Source organism: Hordeum vulgare, chromosome 2H, assembly GCF_904849725.1.
Source record: "Hordeum vulgare subsp. vulgare chromosome 2H, MorexV3_pseudomolecules_assembly, whole genome shotgun sequence".
NCBI classification, from domain to species: domain Eukaryota; kingdom Viridiplantae; phylum Streptophyta; class Magnoliopsida; order Poales; family Poaceae; genus Hordeum; species Hordeum vulgare.
In genome coordinates this window covers 36,661,983-36,682,509 of record NC_058519.1, presented here as the reverse complement: position 1 = coordinate 36,682,509, position 20,527 = coordinate 36,661,983, and the positions used below count along the sequence as shown (strand labels likewise).

Sequence of the window (20,527 nt, the reverse complement as noted above, 5' to 3'; positions counted from 1 at the left end):
AAACATTTCAAAAATGAGTGAGTACAAAGATCCATCAGCATGGAGCTTCTTCATGCATTTGATACCAACATGACTCAAGCGGCAGTACCACAAGTAAGTGGTACCATCATTACTATATATCTTTTGGCATCAATATTATGAACATGTCTAGCACTACGATCGAGAATCACTAAACCATTGAAGGTATTTATTCAAGCAAATAGAATAACCATTATTCTCTTTAAATGAATAATCGTATTGCATAAACACGATCTAATCATGTTCATGCTCAACGCAAACATGAAACAACAATTATTTAGGTTTAACACCAATCCCGATGGTAGAGGGAGCGTGCGATGTTTGATCATATCAACCTTAGAATTACTTCCAACACACATCGCCAACTCACCATTGCTAGTATCCATTTAATCCGTAGCTATAATTTTCAGTTACTAACACTTAGCAACTGAATCGGTATCTAATACCCTGGTGCTACTAGGAGTACTAGTAAGGTACACATCAATATCAGGTATATCCAATATACATTTGTCGACTTTGCCAACCTTCTCATCTACCAAGTATCTAGGATAGTTCCACCTCAGTGACCGTTCCGCTCATAACAGAAGCACTTAGTCTCGGGTTTGGGTTCAACCTTGGGTTTCTTCACTAGAGCAGCAACTGATTTGCCATTTCATGAAGTATCCCTTCTTGCTCTTGCCCTTCTTGAAACTAGTGGTTTTACTAACCATCAACAATTGATGCTCCTATTTGATTTCTACTTTCCAGATGTCAAACATCGTGAATATCTTAAGGATCATCATATCAATCCTTGATATGTTATAGTTCATCACGAAGCTCTAGTAGCTTGGTGGCAGTGACTTGGGAGAACCATCACTATCTCATCTAGAACATTAACTCCCACTCGATTCAAGCGATTGTAGCACTTAGACAATCTGAGCACATGCTAAACGGTTGAGTTTTTCTCCCTTACTTTGTAGACAAAGAATCTTGTCAGAGGTCTCATACCTATCAACAAGGGCACGATCATGAAATCCCAATTTCATCTCTTGGAACATCTCGCATGTTCTATGACATTCAAAACGTCTTCGGTGCCTCAATTCTAAGTCGTTAAGTATTATGCACAGAACTATCACGTAGTCATCAAAAATGTGTATGTCAGATGTTCGCAACATCCACACACGACGCTCGAGGTTCAGCACACCGAGCGGTGCATTAAGGACATAAGCCTTCTGCGCAGCAATGAGGACAATCCTCAGTTTACGTACCCAATCCGCATAATTGCTACTATCATCTTTCAACTAAATTTTCTCTAGGAACATATCAAAAACAGTAGAGCTACGGCGCAATCTACAACATAATTTGCAAAGACCTTTTGACTATGTTCATGATAATTGAGGTTAGCTAATCATATTACTAATAACTCCCACTCAAATAGACATCCCTCTAGTCATTCGAATGGCGCATGATCCAAATCCACTAACTCAAGTACGATCATCACGTGAGTTGAGTTAAGTTTCAGTGGTGAACATCTCCATGTTGATCATATCAACTATATGATTCATGCTCGACCTTTCGGTCTCTTGTGTTCCGAGGCCATGTTTGTACATGCTAGGCTCGTCAAGTTTAACCCGAGTGTTCTGCGCGTGCAACTGTTTTGCACCCGTTTATGTGAACGTTGAGTCTATCAGACCCGATCATCACGTGGTGTCTCAAAACGACGAACTGTCGCAATGGTGCACAGTCGGGGAGAACACAATTTTATCTTGAAATTTTAGTGAGGGGTCACCTTATAATGCTACCGTCGTTCTAAGCAAAATAAGGTGCATAAAAGGATTAACATCACATGCAAATCATAAGTGACATGATATGGTCATGATCTTGTGCTTCTTGATCTCCATCACCAAAGCACCGGCACGATCTTCATCGTCACCGGCACCACATCATGATCTCCATCATTGTACCGCCATCGAGGTTGTCGTGCTATCTATGCTATTACTACTAAAGCTACGTGCTAGCAATATAGTAAACGCATCTGCAAGCACAAATGTAAGTTTAAAGACAAGCCTATGGCTTCTGCCGGTTGCCGTAGCATCGACGTGCAAGTCGATATTTAACTATTACAACATGATCATCTCATACATCCAATATATCATATCATGTCTTTGGCCATATCACATCACATGCATACTGATACGTCTCAAACGTATCTATAATTTTTGATGGTTTCACGCTGTTATCTTGTCTTCTTTGTATGTTTTACGTACCTTTTTATATCTTTTTGGGACTAACTTATTAATTCAGTGCCAAGTGCCAGTTCCTGTTTTTTCCGTGTTTTTGACTCTTTTCAGATCTGATTTTGGAACGGAGTCCAAACGGAAGAAAAACCCGGAAATGATTTTTTTCCCGAACGGAAGAAGTCCAGGGGGCTTTTGGGCCAAGCCAGGTGGGCTCCAGGGAGCCCACAAGCCCCCACTCCGCCACCAGGGGTGAGGCGGCGGTGGGCAGGCTTGTGGCCTCCCTGGCCACCCCCCGACCTAGGTCTTGTGCCTATATACTCCCAAATATTCCGCAAAAAATCAGGGGAGCCTCGAAAATACTTTTCCGCCGACGCAAGCTTCCGTTTCCGCGAGATCTCATCTGGACACCCTTCCCGGCACCCTACCAGAGGGGACTTTGGAGTTGGAGGGCTTCGTCATCATCAGCATCGCCCCTCCAATGACTCGTGAGTAGTTCACTGCACACCTACGGGTCCGTAGTTAGTAGCTAGATGGCTTCTTCTCTCTCTTGGATCTTCAACAAAAATTTCTCCATGATCTTCATGGAGATCTATCCGATGTAATCTTCTTTGGCGGTGTGTTTGTCGAGATCCGATGAATTGTGGACTTGTGATCAGATTATATATGATATATATTTGAGTCTTTGCTGATTTCTTATATGCATGATTTGATATCCTTGTAAGTCTCTCTGAGTCTTGGGTTTTGTTTGGCCAACTAGACATTTGATTCTTGCAATGGGAGAAGTGCTTGGTTTTGGGTTCTGCCATGTGGTGACCTTTCCCATGTGGTGACTTACCGTCGGAGCTTTGCTGAATCTTGTTATGAAAGAGCAATTCTCTGGCCTTCCTAGTGAAGATGCCGCATCCCATCTCAATACCTTCATTGAGCTTTGTGACATGCAAAAGAAAAGAGATGTGGATAATGACGTGGTTAAGTTGAAACTTTTTCCTTTCTCGTTGCGAGATCGCGCAAAAACTTGGTTTTCTTCTTTGCCTAAAAATAGTATCGATTCTTGGGATAGGTGCAAAGATGCTTACATATCAAAGTATTTTCCTTCGGCTAAGATCATATCCTTACGTAACGATATCATGAATTTCAAGCAACTTGATCATGAACACGTTGCACAATCTTGGGAGAGGATGAAGCTTATGATTAGAAATTGTCCCACTCATGGCTTGAGTTTGTGGATGATTATACAAATCTTTTACGCTGGCTTGAATTTCCCTTCTCGCAATATCTTGGACTCCGCCTCAAGTGGAACGTTCATGGAAATCACGTAAGGAGACGCTACAAAACTCCTAGACAATATCATGACCAACTACTCTCAGTGGCACACTGAAAGGTCGCCTGCTAGCAAAAAGGTGCACACTACAGAAGAGATTAACTCGCTTAGTGCTAAGATGGACGAGTTGATGAATTTGGTTGCTAGTAGAAATGCTACCGTAGATCCTAATGGCATGCCACTATCTTCTTTGATTGAGAGTAGCAACGCTAGTTTGGACGTGAATTTTGTGGGTAGGAACAATTTTGGCAACAACAATGCTTTTAGAGGAAACTATGTTCCTAGGCCTTTTCCTAGTAACTCCTCTAACGATTATGGCAATTCCTATGGCTAAACTTATGGAAATCGTAACAAATTACCCTCTGATCTAGAGAGTAATATCAAAGAGTTCATCAACTCTCAAAAGATTTTCAATGCGTCCATAGAGGAAAAACTACTCAAAATAGACGATTTGGCTAAGAGCGTTGATAGGATGTCTTGTGATATTGATGCTTTGAAAGTAAGATGCGCTCCTCCCAAGATCAACTTGGATGAAACTTTTAAAGCTATGTGTATCTCCATGAATGAGAGCAAAGAAAGAACCGCCCAAATTCGCGCTAGACATGAATGGTTTAAAAGGGTGCGTTCTAGTGATGCAAATCACGAAGATCTTAAAGTGCTTGGTGTGTCTCATCTTGAATCTTTGCTTTTGTGTGTCAAACCTACTTATGGAGGGTCTGGATATGAATCCACTTTGGTTGAAAAACGCCCCAATGATTCGGAGTCCACCTATCTTGATGATAAAGGTGTGGAGAGTGGAGTAGAAGAAGTCAAAATTTTGGGTAGTAATGAAACTCCCACCTTGGATTTCAAGGAATTCAATTATGATAATTGCTCCTTGTTTGAATGCATTTCTTTGATGCAATCCATTGCAAACTCTCCACATGCTTATAGCCAAAGCAAAGCCTTTACCGCGCATATCGTAGATGCTATGATGAAATCTCTTGAAGAGAAGCTCGAACTAGAAGTCTCGATACCTAGAAAACTTCATGATGAGTGGGAACCTACTATCAAAATCAAGATCAAAAACTATGAGTGCAATGCTTTGTGTGATTTGGGTGCTAGTGTTTCCGCGATTCCAAAGTCTTTATGTGATATTCTTGGTTTTCATGAGATTGAAGAGTGTTCTCTTAATTTGCATCTTGCGGATTCTACTGTCAAGAAGCCCATGGGGAGGATCGATGATGTTCTAATTGTTGCAAATAAGAACTATGTACCCGTGGATTTCATTGTACTTGACATATATTGCAATCCTTGATGTCCCATTATTTTCGGTAGACCTTTCCTAAGGACTATTGGTGCTATCATCGATATGAAGGAAGGGAGTATTAGATTTCAATTTCCCTTAAAAAATGGCATGGAGCACTTTCCTAGAAATAAAATAAGATTGCCTTATGAATCTATGATGAGGGCCACCTATGGTTTGACCACCAAAGATGACTATACGTGATTCCATCACTTTCGCCTAGCTAAGGGCGTTAAAGAAAAGCGCTTGTTGGGAGGCAACCCAATGAATCTATCCTTTTTCTTTCTGTTTTGTGTTTTTCAAACTTTCATAATTCTGTTATGATTGTGTTTTCGTGTTTCTTTTTGCCTTTGTGCCAAGCGAAACCGTTATGATTAGTCTTGGGGATGATCGTTTGGTCATGTTGGAAAAGACAGAAACTTTCTGCTCACTAAACGAATTTTCATTTTTTTTTCTGTAAGAGCTTTTGAGTTGATTGTTTTTGCTGCTGATTGCTACGTAAATTCTTAATACTGTCATAAGTTTTCAGAAATAATGAAGTACCAGAGGTATACGAAACATACAGATTGCGACAGACTGGTCTGCTGTTAACAGATTCTGTTTTTTGTTGTGTTGGTTGCTTATTTTGATAAAACTATGGATAGTATCGGGGGGTATTAGCCATGGTAGATTGAAAGTACAGTAACCCAACATCAGCACAAGTAGAATTTAAGTTTGCTACAGTACCTAAGGAAGTGGTGGTTTGCTTTCTTGTACTAATGTTATCACGAGTTTGTGTTTAAGTTTAGTGTTGTGAAGTTTTCAAGTTTTGGGTGAAGTTCTTATGGACAAAAAGATAAAGAGTGGCAAGAGCTCAAGCTTGGGGATGCCCAAGGCACCCCAAGAGATTCAAGGATGCCGTAAAAGCCTAAGCTTGGGGATGCCCCGGGAAGGCATCCCCTCTCTCGTCTTCAATCCATCGGTAACGTTACTTGGGGCTATATTTTTATTCACCACATGTTATGTGTTTTTGCTTGGAGAGTCTTGTATCGTAGGAGTCTTTTATTTTTGTTGTGTCACAATCATCCTTGCTGCACACCTAGAGAGAGACATGCACTCACCGTGATTTTGTCGAGCTTCACTTATATCTTTTGGTAGACAATTCAGCTCACATGTGCTTCACTTATATCTTTTGAGCTAGATACTTTTGCTCTATGTGCTTCACTTAACTTATATCTTTTAGAGCACAGCGGTGCGTGGCTTGGTAGTGTATCTATGCTTTGAAAGTAGTCTCAAAAGGGGTAGTTATCCAAAGGGATACGAAAACTTCCACCTTCATGTGCATTGAATAGTTAGAGAAGTTTGATTCATCTCAATTAGTTTTGAGTTGTGGTTATGGTAATATTGAAGTCATGCTACTAAGGTGTTGTGGATCTAGAAATACTTGTGTTGAAGTTAGTGATTCCCGTAGCATGCACGTATGGTGAACCACTATGTGATGAAATCTGAGCATGATTAGTCTATCGATTGTCATCCTTTGCGTTGCGGTCGGGATCGCGCGATGGTTTATACCTACCAAGCCTTCCCCTAGGAGTATGTGTTGAATGCTTTGTTTTGATTACTAATAAAACTTTTGCAACAAGTATATGAGTTCTTCATGACTAATGTTGAGTCCATGGTTTAGATGCACTTTCACCTTCCACCATCACTATCTTCTTAGTGCCATGCAACTCTCGTCGGTGCACAAAACCCACCATTAGCCTTCCTCAAAACAGCCACCATACCTACCTACTATGGCTTTTTCAAAGGCATTCCGAGATATATTGCGATGCAACTACCACCATGATATGCGCCACCACGTCTACATTTCCTTTGCACGATCGTAAGATAGCTAGCATGATGTTTCCATTGATGTCTATGCCATACTAGATCATTGCCACGATACACTACCGAAGGCATTCCATATAGAGTCATAGTTGCTCTAAGTTTTAAGTTGAAAGTGTGATGATCATCATTATTGGAGCATTGTCCCATGTGAGGAAATAATAGAGGCCAAAGAAGCCCATAAAAAAAAGAGGCCAAAGAGCCCACCAAAAGAGAGAGAGAGAGAGAGAGAGAGAGAGAGAGAAAGAGACGGAAAGAGAGAAAGGACAATGCTACCACTTTTTCCACACTTGTGCATTTTGAGCACCATGATCTTCATGATTGAGAGTCTCTTGTTTTGTCACCACCATATAGCTAGTGGGAAATTCTCATTATATAACTTGGCTTGTATATTCCAATGATAGGCTTCCTCAAAATTGCCTTAGGTCTTCGTGAGCAAGCAAGTTGGATGCACACCCACTAGTTTTCTTTAAGATCTTTCACATACTTGTAGCTCTAGTGCATCATTTGTATGGCAATCCCTACTCATTCACATTGATATCTATTAATGAGCATCTCCACAGCTCATTGATATGCCTAGTTAATGTGACTATCTTCTCCTTTTTGTCTTGCAATCTCCACCATATTCCACACCATCTATAGTGCTATAACCATGGCTCACGCTCATGTATTGCGTGAGAGTTCAAAATGTTTGAGAAAGTAAAGGTGTGAAACAATTACTTGGCCAATACCGGGGTTGTGCATGATTTAAATTCGTTGTGCAATGATGATAGAGCATAGCCAGACTATATGCTTTTGTAGGGATAACTTTCTTTTGGCCTTGTTATTTTGAAAGTTCATGATTACTTTGCTAGTTTGCTTGAATTATTATTGTTTCCACGTCAATAGCAAACTATTGTTTTGAATCTAATGGATCTGAACATTCACGTCACATAAGAGGAATTACAAAGGACACCTATGCTAGGTAGCATGAAAGCATCAAAAGTTCATTCTTATCACTTCCCTACTCGTGGACGAGCAGGAGTTAAGCTTGGGGATGTTTGATACGTCTCAAACGTATCTATAATTTTTGATGGTTTCACGTTGTTATCTTGTCTTATTTGTATGTTTTATGTACCTTTTTATATCTTTTTAGGACTAACTTATTAATTTAGTGCCAAGTGTCAGTTCCTGTTTTTTCCGTGTTTTTGACTCTTTTCAGATCTGATTTTGGAACGGAGTCCAAACGGAAGAAAAAACCCCGAAATGATTTTTTTCCCGAACAGAAGAAGTCCAGGGGGCTTTTGGGCCAAGCCAGGTGGGCTCCAGGGAGCCCACAAGCCCCCACTCCGCCACCAGGGGGAGGCGGCGGTGGGCAGGCTTGTGGCCTCCCTGGCCGCCCCCTGACCTAGGTCTTGCGCCTATATATTCCCAAATATTCCGCAAAAAATCAGGGGAGCCTCGAAAAAACTTTTCCGCCGTCGCAAGCTTCCGTTTCCGTGAGATCTCATCTGGAGACCCTTCTCGGCACCTTGCCGGAGGGGACTTTGGAGTTGGAGGGCTTCTTCATCATCATCATCGCCCCTCCAATGACTCATGAGTAGTTCACTTCAGACCTACGGGTCCGTAGTTAGTAGCTAGATGGCTTCTTCTCTCTCTTGGATCTTCAATACAAAGTTCTCCATGATCTTCATGGAGATCTATCCGATGTAATCTTCTTTGGCGGTGTGTTTGTCGAGATCCGATGAATTGTGGACTTGTGATCAGATTATCTATGATATATATTTGAGTCTTTGCTGATTTCTTATATGCATGATTTGATATCCTTGTAAGTCTCTCCGAGTCTTGGGTTTTGTTTGGCCAACTAGATCTATGATTCTTGCAATGGGAGAAGTGCTTGGTTTTGGGTTCTGCCATGCGGTGACCTTTCCCAGTGATGGTAGGGGCAACATGGCACACATCAAGCAGTTGCCATCAAGGGTAAAAAGATGGGGGTTTTATCATTGGTTTGAGATTATCCCTCTACATCATGTCATCTTGCTTAATCCGTTACTCTGTTCTTATGGACTTAATACACTAGATGCATGCTTGATAGCGGTCGACGTGTGGAGTAATAGTAGTAGATGCAGAAAGTATCGGTCTACTTGTTTCGGACGTGATGCCTATAGAAATAATCATTGCATAGATATCGTCATGACTCTGCACAGTTCTATCAATTGCTCGACAGTAATTTGTTCACCCACCGTCTACTTGCTTTCATGAGTGAAGCCACTAGTAAACACTACGGCCCCCGGGTCTATTCACATCCATCGTCTACATCTCCGCTTTTACTTTGCTTTGTTACTTTGATGCTTTCAGTTCTCACTTGGAAAACAATCTATAAGGGATTGACAACCCCTTCATAGCGTTGGGTGCAAGCTTTTGTGTTTGTGCAGGATCTTGAGATACTCTTCCGCCGGATTGATACCTTGGTTCTCAAACTGAGGGAAATACTTACCGTCGCTATGCTACATCACCCTTTCCACTTCGAGGGAACACCAACGCAAGGCTCCAAGGCCACGGGGGAAATCCTTTGCATACTTGCCTAGGAAGTCCCTTAAGGTGTAGCCGTAGCTGAAGGATTCCTGGTGCCGTCGACACAACTATTTCTGGCGCCATTGCAAGGGATACACAGCAAACATCACCTACCCTGCAAAAACAAGTTAGACGTCCTCTAATTTGTTTTTGCATGTTTTACGTGGCTGCTATGGGTATCTAGTATGATCGCATCTTACTTACACAAAGCCACAACGGTGATATGCAAATTGCTATTTAACCTTCTCCAAGGACCGCCTCGGTCAAATCCGATTCAACTAAAGTTGAAGAAACAGACACCCGCCAGTCATCTTTATGCAACGAGTTGCATGTTAATCGATGAAACCGGTCTCTCTTAAGCATACGAGTAAGGTTGGTCGGGGCCGCTTCAATCCAACAATACCGCCGAATCAAGAAAAGACTAAGGAGGGCAGAAAATTGAACATTAGCGCCCACAAACTCTTTTGTGTTCTACTCAAGATATCATCTACGCATGAACCTAGCTCCTGATGCCACTGTTGGGGAACGTAGCATGGGAAACAAAAAATTTCCTACGCACACGCAATACCTATCCATGGTGATGCTCATCTATGAGAGGGGAGAGTGAATCTACATACCCTTGTAGATCGCTAAGCCGAAGCGTTAATAAACGCGGTTGATGTAGTGGTACGTCTTCACGATCCGTCCTACGAACCGTCCCACGAACTGTCTCACGATCTGTCCCGATCAAGTGCCGAACGGACGACAGCTCCGCGTTCCGCACACGTACAGCTCGATGACGATCTCCACCTTCTTGATCCAGCAAGAGGGGGATGAGAGGTAGATGAGTTCTCTTGCACGGCGGCGTGGTGGTGATATTCCAGCAGGGCTTCGCCTATACACCGCTGAAACTAGAGGAGAAACAGATCTAGAGAGAGAGGGCAACACGTGGTTGTTTTCTGTTGTGTCTAAAACCCTCAAAACCCTTAGTATATATAGGAGGAGAGGAGCGAAAGTGCTGCGCCTTAGGGCTGCCTTTTTCCCCTTGCACGAGGAGGAGAGGAGGAGTCCTCCTCCAATCCTATTTGGAGTAGGATTCCTCCTTCCCACATGGAAACTCTTTCCACCTTGTGTTTTTTCCTTCTCAAACCTTATGGGCCTTAGTTGGAAGTTATTCCAGCCCACTAGGGGCTGGTTTATCTATTCCCACAGCCCATGAGGCCCCTTGGGCGTGACACCCCCGCCCTCCCCCCCCCCCCCCCCCGATGGTCCCTGGCACCCCTCCCGGCACTCCCGGTACACTACCGATGAGCCCGAAACTTTTTGGGTGACCAAAACATGACTTCCTATATATCAATCTTTACCTCCAGACCATTTCGGAGCTCCTCGTGACGTCCTGGATCTCATCCGGGACTCCAAACAACCTTCTGTCACCAACACATATAACTCAACTATACCGAAACCTCACCGAACCTTAAGCGTGCAGACCCCGCGGGTTCGAGGACTATGCAGACATGACTTGAGACACTCTCCGGTCAATAACCAACAATGGGACCTGGATGTCCATATTGGCTCCTACATATTCTACGTAGATCTATATCGGTTTGAACCTCTATGTCAAGGATTCATATAATCCTGTATACTATTCCCTTTGTCCTTCGGTATGTTACTTGCCCGACATTCGATCGTCGATATCTCCATACCTAGTTCAATCTCGTTACCGGCAAGTCTCTTTACTCGTTCCGTAATACAAGATCCCGTAACTAACTCCTTAGTCACATTGCTTGCAAGGCTTGTTGTGATGTTGTATTACCGAGTGGGCCCCGAGATACCTCTCCGTCACACGGAGTGACAAAGCCCAGTCTTGATCCATGCCAACCCAACAAACACCTTTGGAGATACCTGTAGAGCACCTTTGTGTTGTCTATGTATCCACACATGTATTTGAGTTTCCAATCAATACAATTCTAGCATGGATAATAAAAGATTATTATGAACAAGGAAATATAATAATAGCCAATTTATTATTGCCTCTAGGGCATATTTACAACAAGCAGGCTCAGTAGGAGTTAAAATCAATGGTGTAGAATGACTTTTTTGTTCACTCGTAAAGGCTTGGAGCAATCCTCCTTTTAATCCGGTAGTGTATGTGTTGACTAAGATGCTTTACAAATCTACTCAGGTTGATTTGATATGTGGGCTTCGCCCTACCGTTCTACCTCAAGGTGTCATGTGTCTTAAATATGTAGATGACACTATGCTTTTCATTGAGGATAACCCTCAAAAGGCTAGAAATATGATCCTAAAATGCTTTGAGAAAGTATGTGGTATGAGAACTAACTATGATAGAAGTGAACTAATCATGTTATGCATGGATGCTAATAGAGCTCAAGCCTTTGCTTATATTTTTGGCTATGTTTTAAGGGTCATGCCCATCAAATATCTAGGGGTGGACCTCCACTATGATAAACTTAGGAGGGAATATATTCATCTCATTATAGATAAAAGTTTGAAAAGAATGGTTGGTTGGATAGGCAAGATCTTGTCATACCTTGCTAGACTTACCCTTACCATGGCCTACCTCTCTAAAATCCCACTGTACCTTCTTTCCTCCTTCTAAGTTTCACAAATTGTGACAAGACATGATTAATACTAAACTTTCATGTTTCTTACGAAATGACTTTGAGGGCATATGAGATACATTTAGCCATTGTATGTATAATCTTATAGATGTAGATTTTTACCTATTAAGAAACTGGGTTAAAAGATACACTAAAGATGAAGGAAAATTTTGAAGAACCACTACTCATAAGAAATTCATAGAAAACTCCCCAAATATATTTGCCAACAAGTGTTGAAACCCTTACAAACTTGGGCCTGCAAACCTTTGAAATTTGGATATGGATGTGTCGTGGGTGATGAAAAAAATCATATTCTAGGAAGATACCTGATTTAGTACTTGTCCTCTCTCAGTGTAAACCCCATCTGAAGTTTGTGATGGGACAACTATCAAGCTATCTTTTAGTTTAATTTTTTCTGAAAGTCTGCTAGAATATCGGTTATGTATCGGGCCAGTCCTTCATGGTACCCCTTCCTCTAATGATAAAGATTCATTGATCTCACAATATCGTTCCAAAGAGAAATATACTACAAGATCATTGTATAACATAATTACTTCTAGAGGAATTCAACCTATGTGCATTCCCTCGGTATGGTCTATTGTTGCCCTCCCTAGAGTACAAACCTTTCTTTGGTTGCTTGCTAATAACATATTGGTGACTAGGGATAACCTGGATCAAAAAGAACATGGGTAAAGCCCTGGGATGTGAATTTTGTGTTGGAAAAGAAACTATTGATCACCTTTTCTTTAGCGGTGTGGTAGCTAGCATATGGAAATTTGTCTCTCGACACTTTAACAAACCTATTGGTCATGATTATCTCTCTATAGTTAAACTCTGTCCAGCAATCAAAAACCTTACTTCACTTAACTCCATTTTCTCCTGTATCTTGGGGAGCATTTGAAAAACTAGGAATAAACATGTGTTTGATAATGTTGTATGGCTTGATGTTTCATAGATTTGGAGATGGAAGAGTCTTTTCAACAAGGAACACTTAGATTAGATAGATGCTTTTCCCCTGATGGTCAAAATGTTGCTTCGAACACCATTTCAGCTCACTATACAGTAGTAACTTTGGATCCTACTGGTGCCTTATCTAATCTCTCCTTGGCTGAAATTGCTTCATAGTTGTTGGGGAACTTTGTCTCATCTTCATCTTTTTGCCAAGGTGCTCGCATCAACACCGTTATCTCCCTCGGCCCGTCTACACCGTTGGAGCTACCATGCTCCCTTTTGTCATCGCCATTGAACTAGCTTAAGATCAAAGCTATGGTGGGTGATGAAGTTGCTCTAGAACATGACGTTGCCTAGAGGGCGCTATCTTTCCGTTTAGATTTTCTTCTTTCGACTATTGTTGCTCATTAAGTAAGTAGTCTTCGGTTGTAATAGATTTTAGTTAGCTCTTAGCTTTTGCCTCCTCCCGTGGAGGGGAACTTTGGAGCTTCGTAGACTGTGATTATTGATTTTCTTTCATTTTCCGAACCATATTTTTGGTAACTTGAATTCGTCTGGTTTCATTAATATAATGGTAATGGAACGGGAGGGCCTTCTTTGGCTCATGATGCTCTAACAAAAATATGTTGCTTAACAACGAGAAAAACAGTGGGTGGGGGCTTTCTTAAATAAAAAGGGCATAGGATTTCTAATGGACATCATGATTTGGTAATGGGGGCATAAGGTCGAGCACTTTGGTTTCTTTGAGATTTGCAAAGCCATCTATCATCTGATTCATAGGATCTACACAGATGAAGAATACAACTAGATCGTATAAGAGCATCTATAACCGGACTCCTCATACCCGTTTCAGACGTCGGGTCATGCCATCCAGTCACTAACCGGTCACAAAAAACCGACCCAACCGGAGCTCCCAAACTGCACACAAATGCCCGGACTGACCAGTACCCCTCATATCCAGCCAAAATATAGGGCGGATATGAGGCGGCCTGGGCGCATCCGCCATGTCCGGTCGGCCTACCCCGACCCTACAAAATCCCCCTCTGGAGCAAACCCTAGTTAGCTCATTTCACTCTGCTCCGCTCTGCTTCCCGATTTCGCCCTTCCTTAATCCGTCCAATCTATTGCACCGGTGAGCATGTCCAGCACCAACAGCCACTTCGACGGTAGCTCCAAAGACGAGGAGGAGTTGGCGCTCCATATCGCGCTTGAGTGCTCCCGAGTCGATATGGCCGGTAGCTCCGGGTCCAGTGCGATGCCTCGTGTAGCCCGTCGGCACAGCACCGACGTTGTCCCTTGCCGCGCCGCATGCGGATCTACGAGGCTTGTGCAATCTGCTCTGCCCGCTTGGTGGCCTCCTCCATCTCTGGCCCCTGCTCCGCTCGGGCAGCATGCGGATGCGGACTCCGGCACGGCAGATGCGGTCTCCAGAGTTGGAGGCACGCGCCGCCCGCCGCGAGAGGTAGAGGGCAAGAAAGAGGGGGCGGGTCCGACAAGGTTGTGCAGTCCGCCCGACACTGCCGCATCCGGTGCTTGGCACCGCGGCATCTGGTGTATCGTCAATCACTAACCACGACGGAGATGGACGTCCGGCGGCTCCAGAGGATCAACACCGAATACCTCCGGCTCGACATTCAGGAATCTGAGCGGGAGGCGATGGAAGCAACGGCGGAGGCTGCGAGGGTGGCTAAGCTCAAGCGCAAGCAAGACCGCATTGTCCGACGCTTGCAAAACTACATCGTCATCTCCGATTCCTCCTCCTCCGACGGGGCTGACTCCAATGGCTCCGACGTCGACCCACCTCCTACTTCGGACGGCTATAGTATCACCAGTGATCGGAAGGGCAAAGGCCCGGCGAGGAAGTGGTAAAGCTCGCCCTCTCCTTTTACATAATCTAGTATTAGTATGTAGTTAAAATGTTGTGGATCGTTGAATTGCGTGAATTATGTCCTTTTTAGTGATCTTTTGGTGATGTTTATGTGAATTATGCCCGTTTGGTAACGATTTATATGTTAGTTTCTTGTTGATTTTGATCATTTGATGATGTGATGCCACGTTGCATTAATTTGTATGGATGCTCTCAGTCCCTTTTTCATGCAACGGGCGCCATCACCCAAGTCGCATGGAGTTTTGGTACGGATCTGAGTTTACTCCCCTCCCTCGTCGCCCCGCCTGCGACGGGGAGGGTGTCTGCGCCGCCGCCGCTAGGAGCGCTCCCCTTCCTGCTCCCCTTCCTCGTCGCCGCCACAGGGCGCAGCGGGGCAAAGACTGGCTGTCGGCGGCGGCGGGGGGGCACTCATCGGCTCCTCACGCGGCTGCTTTCGTGCGGGATAGGGCGGCCATGGTGGGATGCGGCACTGGCTTCGGGCGCCGTGGCGTGGCGGATCTCTGGCGCTATTTCGGCGGCGGCTGAGCTCAGGCCATGTGCTGGGCGGAGCTGTGGTGGCGAGGCTGGCCGGTGGTGGTGGATCCCCTCGTCCCCGATCTGGATCGGGCTGGAGATGGGGAGCTGCCAGAGGGGCAATGCGGGGCGCCGACGGATGGCAGCGGCGACGTTCAACCCAGATCCAGTCTTGGTGGTGGCGACGGCTAACCCGGATCCGGTCTTGGCGGTGGCGACGGCTAACCCGGATCCGACCATGGTGGTGGCGGCGTCCCCTCTGCCGGGGTACTGGCTGCGAGTCGGGGGTATAGTTGCCGGTGAAAACGGAGCCGACGATGGACGATGGCGGCGTTCTGCGCTGTTGCCTTGATGAACGCTTCGTCCTATAACTAATGTCGATCCACTCGTGCTGCTCCAGGGGAAACCATACGATCTGGTTTTCCAGATCGTACGATGGCGGCATTGCGGTGTCGTTCCTCTCTAGGGAGCATCATTTGTGGAGCAGAGCTAGAAGACAGAGGGAGGAGGTGGAGCGTCTTCGTCCTGCACGGAGCTTTGGTGGTGATGTCAGGTCATGCCTGCCGACAGGTGCTATGCTTTGTCATGCCTGTTCGGCGGGTGCTAGGCACGACAGATCTTACAGAGTCTTCGCGTCTGGATGGAGGAGCGCAGGGAGGTCGATCCACTCGTGCTGCTCCAGGGGAAACCCTAGGATCTAGTTTTCCAGATCGGACGATGGCGGCATTGCGGTGACGTTCCTCTCTAGGGAGCATCGTTTGTGGAGCAGCGCTGGAAAACAGAGGCAGGAGGTGGAGCGTCTTCGTCCTACACGGAGCTTTAGTGTTGATGTCAGGTCATGCATGGCCGACTGGTGGTACGCTTTGTCATGCATGTTCAGCAGGTGCTACGCACGACAGATCTTACAGAGTCTTCGCGTCTAGATGGATGAGTGCAGGGAGGTAGCGCCGTTGGGCGCCATGGTGGCGTCCACGGATGGCCGGACTGGCATGGATGATGCGGATTTCTATCCTGAAGATGGGTTAGCGGTTCGATGACGATGTCGGCTTCTAAAACGTGTGCATGTGGTGTACGATTTAGGTGTGTTGCACCGGCTGTTAGTTCCGATAAGCTATGTGGATGGATCAGCGACGACACCGGTTTTAGATATGGAGAGTGAGAGCATTCTACATTATCGTGTTTTATAAGTGTGAGTGGGGGCTTCGGGTGGTTTGATGTATGTTCTTGTCAGATCTTTGTTGAATAAGTAATAAAGATGAATGTGATGAATGTATGCATCGATTAATGCAAAGGCCGGGGTCTTAACCCCTTTTTTTTTTTTAAACACCCAAGTCGCATAGCAGCTCCCCGGTATGGTGAAGATCCTAAAGAAGGGTCGTGAAGAGCAGCTTAGAACTAAAGAAGGGTCGTGAAAAGCAGCTTAGAACTGAGGAAGCATGGAGTAATGGTTGAGGCCGCCCAGCACGGACGCCACGGCCTGCCAGTCATTGGCCGACTGGGACGGCGCGTCGAAGCACGACCCGTTGAGCTTCTTGGCCGACGGCTGGTGCGTGGCGCTTTCTTCCGGGCTTCCCGCCTTGCGTTTCCCCGCGCTCCCGCCGCTGGCGTCAGGCGACGACGACGGTGCGTAGTACGACGGCTCCACTACGTGCCTGCTGTCGCCGACGGGGAGGAGCTGGTTCCGGGAGGGGTGGACGCCGTGCTCGACGTCCGTGTTGAACATCTGCACGAACGCGTAGTCGTCGAACAGTTCGGACATGGACGGGAACGTCGGGAACCTCCCATCGTGCGGCTGCTGGTGCTGCTGCTGGTGCTGCTGCTGCTGCGACTTGATCATGGGTCTGCAGGTGGCATCGTCGAAGTCGCTACCGCCGAAGAGGTCATCGTGGTCGGCCATGTGGTCGTAGTCGGCGAGCAGCGGCACCATTGGCGACCCCAGGCCTGTCTTGTTGTAGATCCGGCACAGCACCCAGTCATCCAGCTGCACACATGTGAACAACATAGATCAATATCGTCTATCGCTGTCGAAAGCTGCTGAACTTTGACGAATCAATGGCTGCCACTAGCTTAGCTACCCCTACCCATCAATCACTCGCAAGGTATCACTAAACAAATCAGAGTCGTCTCATGTTAGAGGGCCATTTGGTCATTAAATAAAGATGGATGCATCAAAAGCATGGGCCGGCGCGCGAAGAGGAACAGGATAGGATGCATGCCAGCCGCGTGACACTGTTGCACACGGGTATGGGCGGCGCCACCGGTAACGAACTAAACGAGCACTAAATAATGGAAGCAACTGGGATGGGCGTTACGTACCCTCATGGAGACGTTGCGGAACTTGATGGGCTTGTAGGTGTTGACGGCGGCGGCGAGGGGGTCGGCGGCGAGGCGGTACTCTTGCATGATCCAGGCGGTCTTGGTGCCCTTGGGCGGGCGGCCCTTGTAGAAGACGAGCGCCTTCTTGACGCCGACGCCCTGGCTGGTGGCGGCGTCGTGGATGGGCTTGTCGGTGCCGGTGGCCTTCCAGTAGCCGGAGCTGGCGGCGCGGTTGGGGCGCATGCCGTTGCGGTACTTGTGGTCCCGCGGGCTGAAGAAGTACCACCTGCAGTCGCCGCCTGGGCTGGAGTTTCATTCATCATTAGAGCCCAACCATGGTGAGCAAGCAGAGCAGAGCAGGGATTGCATACAGCGGTGATCGGTTGACTGATTAAGAACTTACAGGGGAGGTCCGATGGGTCGAACTTGTAGATGTCGACGTTGGCGATGATGGGACCGGGCACGGCGCGTCGGCGGCGCGGTTGCGGAGGTAGTGCAGGATGAGCTCCTCGTCCGTCGGGTGGAACCGGAACCCCGGCGGCAGCGACGTCGCCGCCCCCTGCCCCTGCTGCGCCATCGAAATGATCGATCGACCACCCACCCGACCGACCCGCGCACCGCACACACGATCAGAAGAGCAAACCAGAATCTATCTCGGGGATCGAGTGGATGGACGGGATGACGTGTGCTTATATCGCCGGTGGCAGGACCCTGTGGTTGCCGCTGTTCTCTAGGGGTAGAAGCGGCAGCTCCATGTACAGGGAGAGGAAGGAGGTCGCGTCGCGCCGGACGATTGGTTCGGCGTGAGCGTGTGGCATCACCGCGTCAGCGAGCCCGCCCGTATCTAGTAGTAGCCCCTCGCTGCTCACCAGAATCCCGCCTGCATTCTCTTCAGAAAAAATCCACTCGCTCTGAATTACAGCATCTTTAACAGGCGCGCTTCGCGCCGCGCGCAAAAAACATGTTTACCGCGCGCGCTTCGGCTGGTTTAACGCGGCCGTCGGCGCTGACTCCAACGACCGTGCTATAATACAGCGCGCGCAGCACGCACAAACCATATATACATTTCAAAAAAGAAGAGCAAAAATGATCAAACAAACAAAATAAATCAACAATAAATAGTCATTACAACTCAAACAAATAGTTTATCGTTCAGTACAACAAATAATGCAATAAACACAACCAATAGTTCATGAACAATACAATGTCGAATGATGTTCCTCGGACGACGGAGGCGCGCGAGGGCCGGCGGGACTAGGAGGGGGTGGGACGAAAGCGCGACGGCGCGGGGATAAGCCGGGAAAGCGCCTGAACGGTCGCCGAGGGGCGCGAGCGGCGACGGCGGCGCGGCCGGATGGGGGGTGGAAGTGGGAGAGCGAGCGCGCGAGAGTCCAGCGCGCGGGAGCGGACGCAGCAAATAAGCAGCGCGCGGTTGCGTTTCGGCCAGCGCGCTGAACTGCATATGCCGCGCGCGCCGTTTTTACGCGTCCGCAGGAGCCACCCGGCGCATTGCGCGCGCGCTAAAACGGCCTAATTTGCAACGCGACGCTAATTTAGGGGATGAACTAGATTGATTTTTTCAACCATACAAACTTAGGTACAGAGTATGTAGATTGACATCCGCAAAAAAAAAAAAAAAAAAAAAAGAAATCTAGATTGAAGCTAACTGTGCAAGTGCCAGTGTGGAATCGGCACAAGCGGCAGCTGCATGTACAGGGAGGGAAAGGGGGGCGCGTAACGCCGGACGATTGGTTCGGCGTGAGTGAGCGTGTGGCGTCAGTGAGCCGGCCGGGGGCGTGCGTGCGCCCGGCCCGTCTTCGTCGATGAGCTGTGCGCAACCGTAGCTAGTAGCCGCCCCTCGCGTGCAACTCTTGAAAAAACCAACCTCATGTGATATCGACAACCACAAATATTTAAGTACAGAGGATGTAGATTGACATCCAAAAAAAAAAAATCTAGATTGAAGCTAGTTGTGCAAGTGCCAGTGTGGAAATTTTCTCATCCACACTTTTGTCTGACCGACCGGGTCAATCATTTCTCAAAACCAAGATGTTTCTCCGGTCGTTAGAGGCTTGGTTTCATTTATGGAAGTTTTTTATAAAGCGCAAATTCTATGAATAAGTGTTATATTATGACAGTGTTTGAAAATTTTAGTCTAGTCGCGGGCGAGTGGAATTTTGAAAAAAAATTGATCACTTTGCCTGCTTCTTTTGGGTTTCCTCCTTGTTAGCAGCGTGCAATCTGAGATATGTTGCTTTTTTATTTTGCTGGTACTTTGTACTAGGGCTCAAAACCACCTGGTTTCTTTAAGAAAAGAGTTAATTAAACCCATGATACAACAACTCGTTCAAAACTAACAGACTCATACACAAATTTGAAGACCCCACAAAACTAATATACATACTTATTTGTTGTAACAGTTGATTACAAAACAGCATGAATCGACGGACGTGACATGCCACGTCGAAATATGGAACCCGCCATGCTCTGTCTGTTTTACAAATAAAAACCTGAAAGGTGTATTATTAGCGCGTAGTAGTCCTCTATCGAGTGTACGGGTAGAAATATTTTAAGAGGATCCCCATATTATCATAAATTCGTCAAACGGCCTCGTTAACCCTCTCGTAACCCTTTATTCTCCCTCGGTCTCTCCTCGAGCTCTCCGGGGCAATCGATAGTGTACCGGTTTGAACCCATCGAGGTGAGGGAAGCAGTACGTGTCCGGTCATACGGGTTGTGGGCGAGTTCCCGCTGGAGTATGGTATGTGACGATTCCCCCTTTCCCCACCCCCTTGTTGCGGCTTTTCTATCCCCTATTTTCGCTAGGTTTTGTTGGCAGCGACAATCATCTGTTTTGACGCACAGGTTCAATGATTCGGGGTATTTTTGAGGGAGGGATTGAGGGGTTGGTGATCATATGGGTCAAGCAACACGTGAACACATCTACTGGTGCTTGTGGAGATTTGTATGGGAAATTTAGGACAGTGTGAAGAACGCCTA

The 20,527-nt window shown here is 46.3% G+C and overlaps 1 pseudogene; it reads right to left on the bottom strand.

The window, feature by feature from the left end:
- Positions 1-16,532: 16,532 nt before the first annotated feature.
- LOC123425232 lies at positions 16,533-18,989 on the bottom strand (annotated as a pseudogene).
- Positions 18,990-20,527: the final 1,538 nt, after the last annotated feature.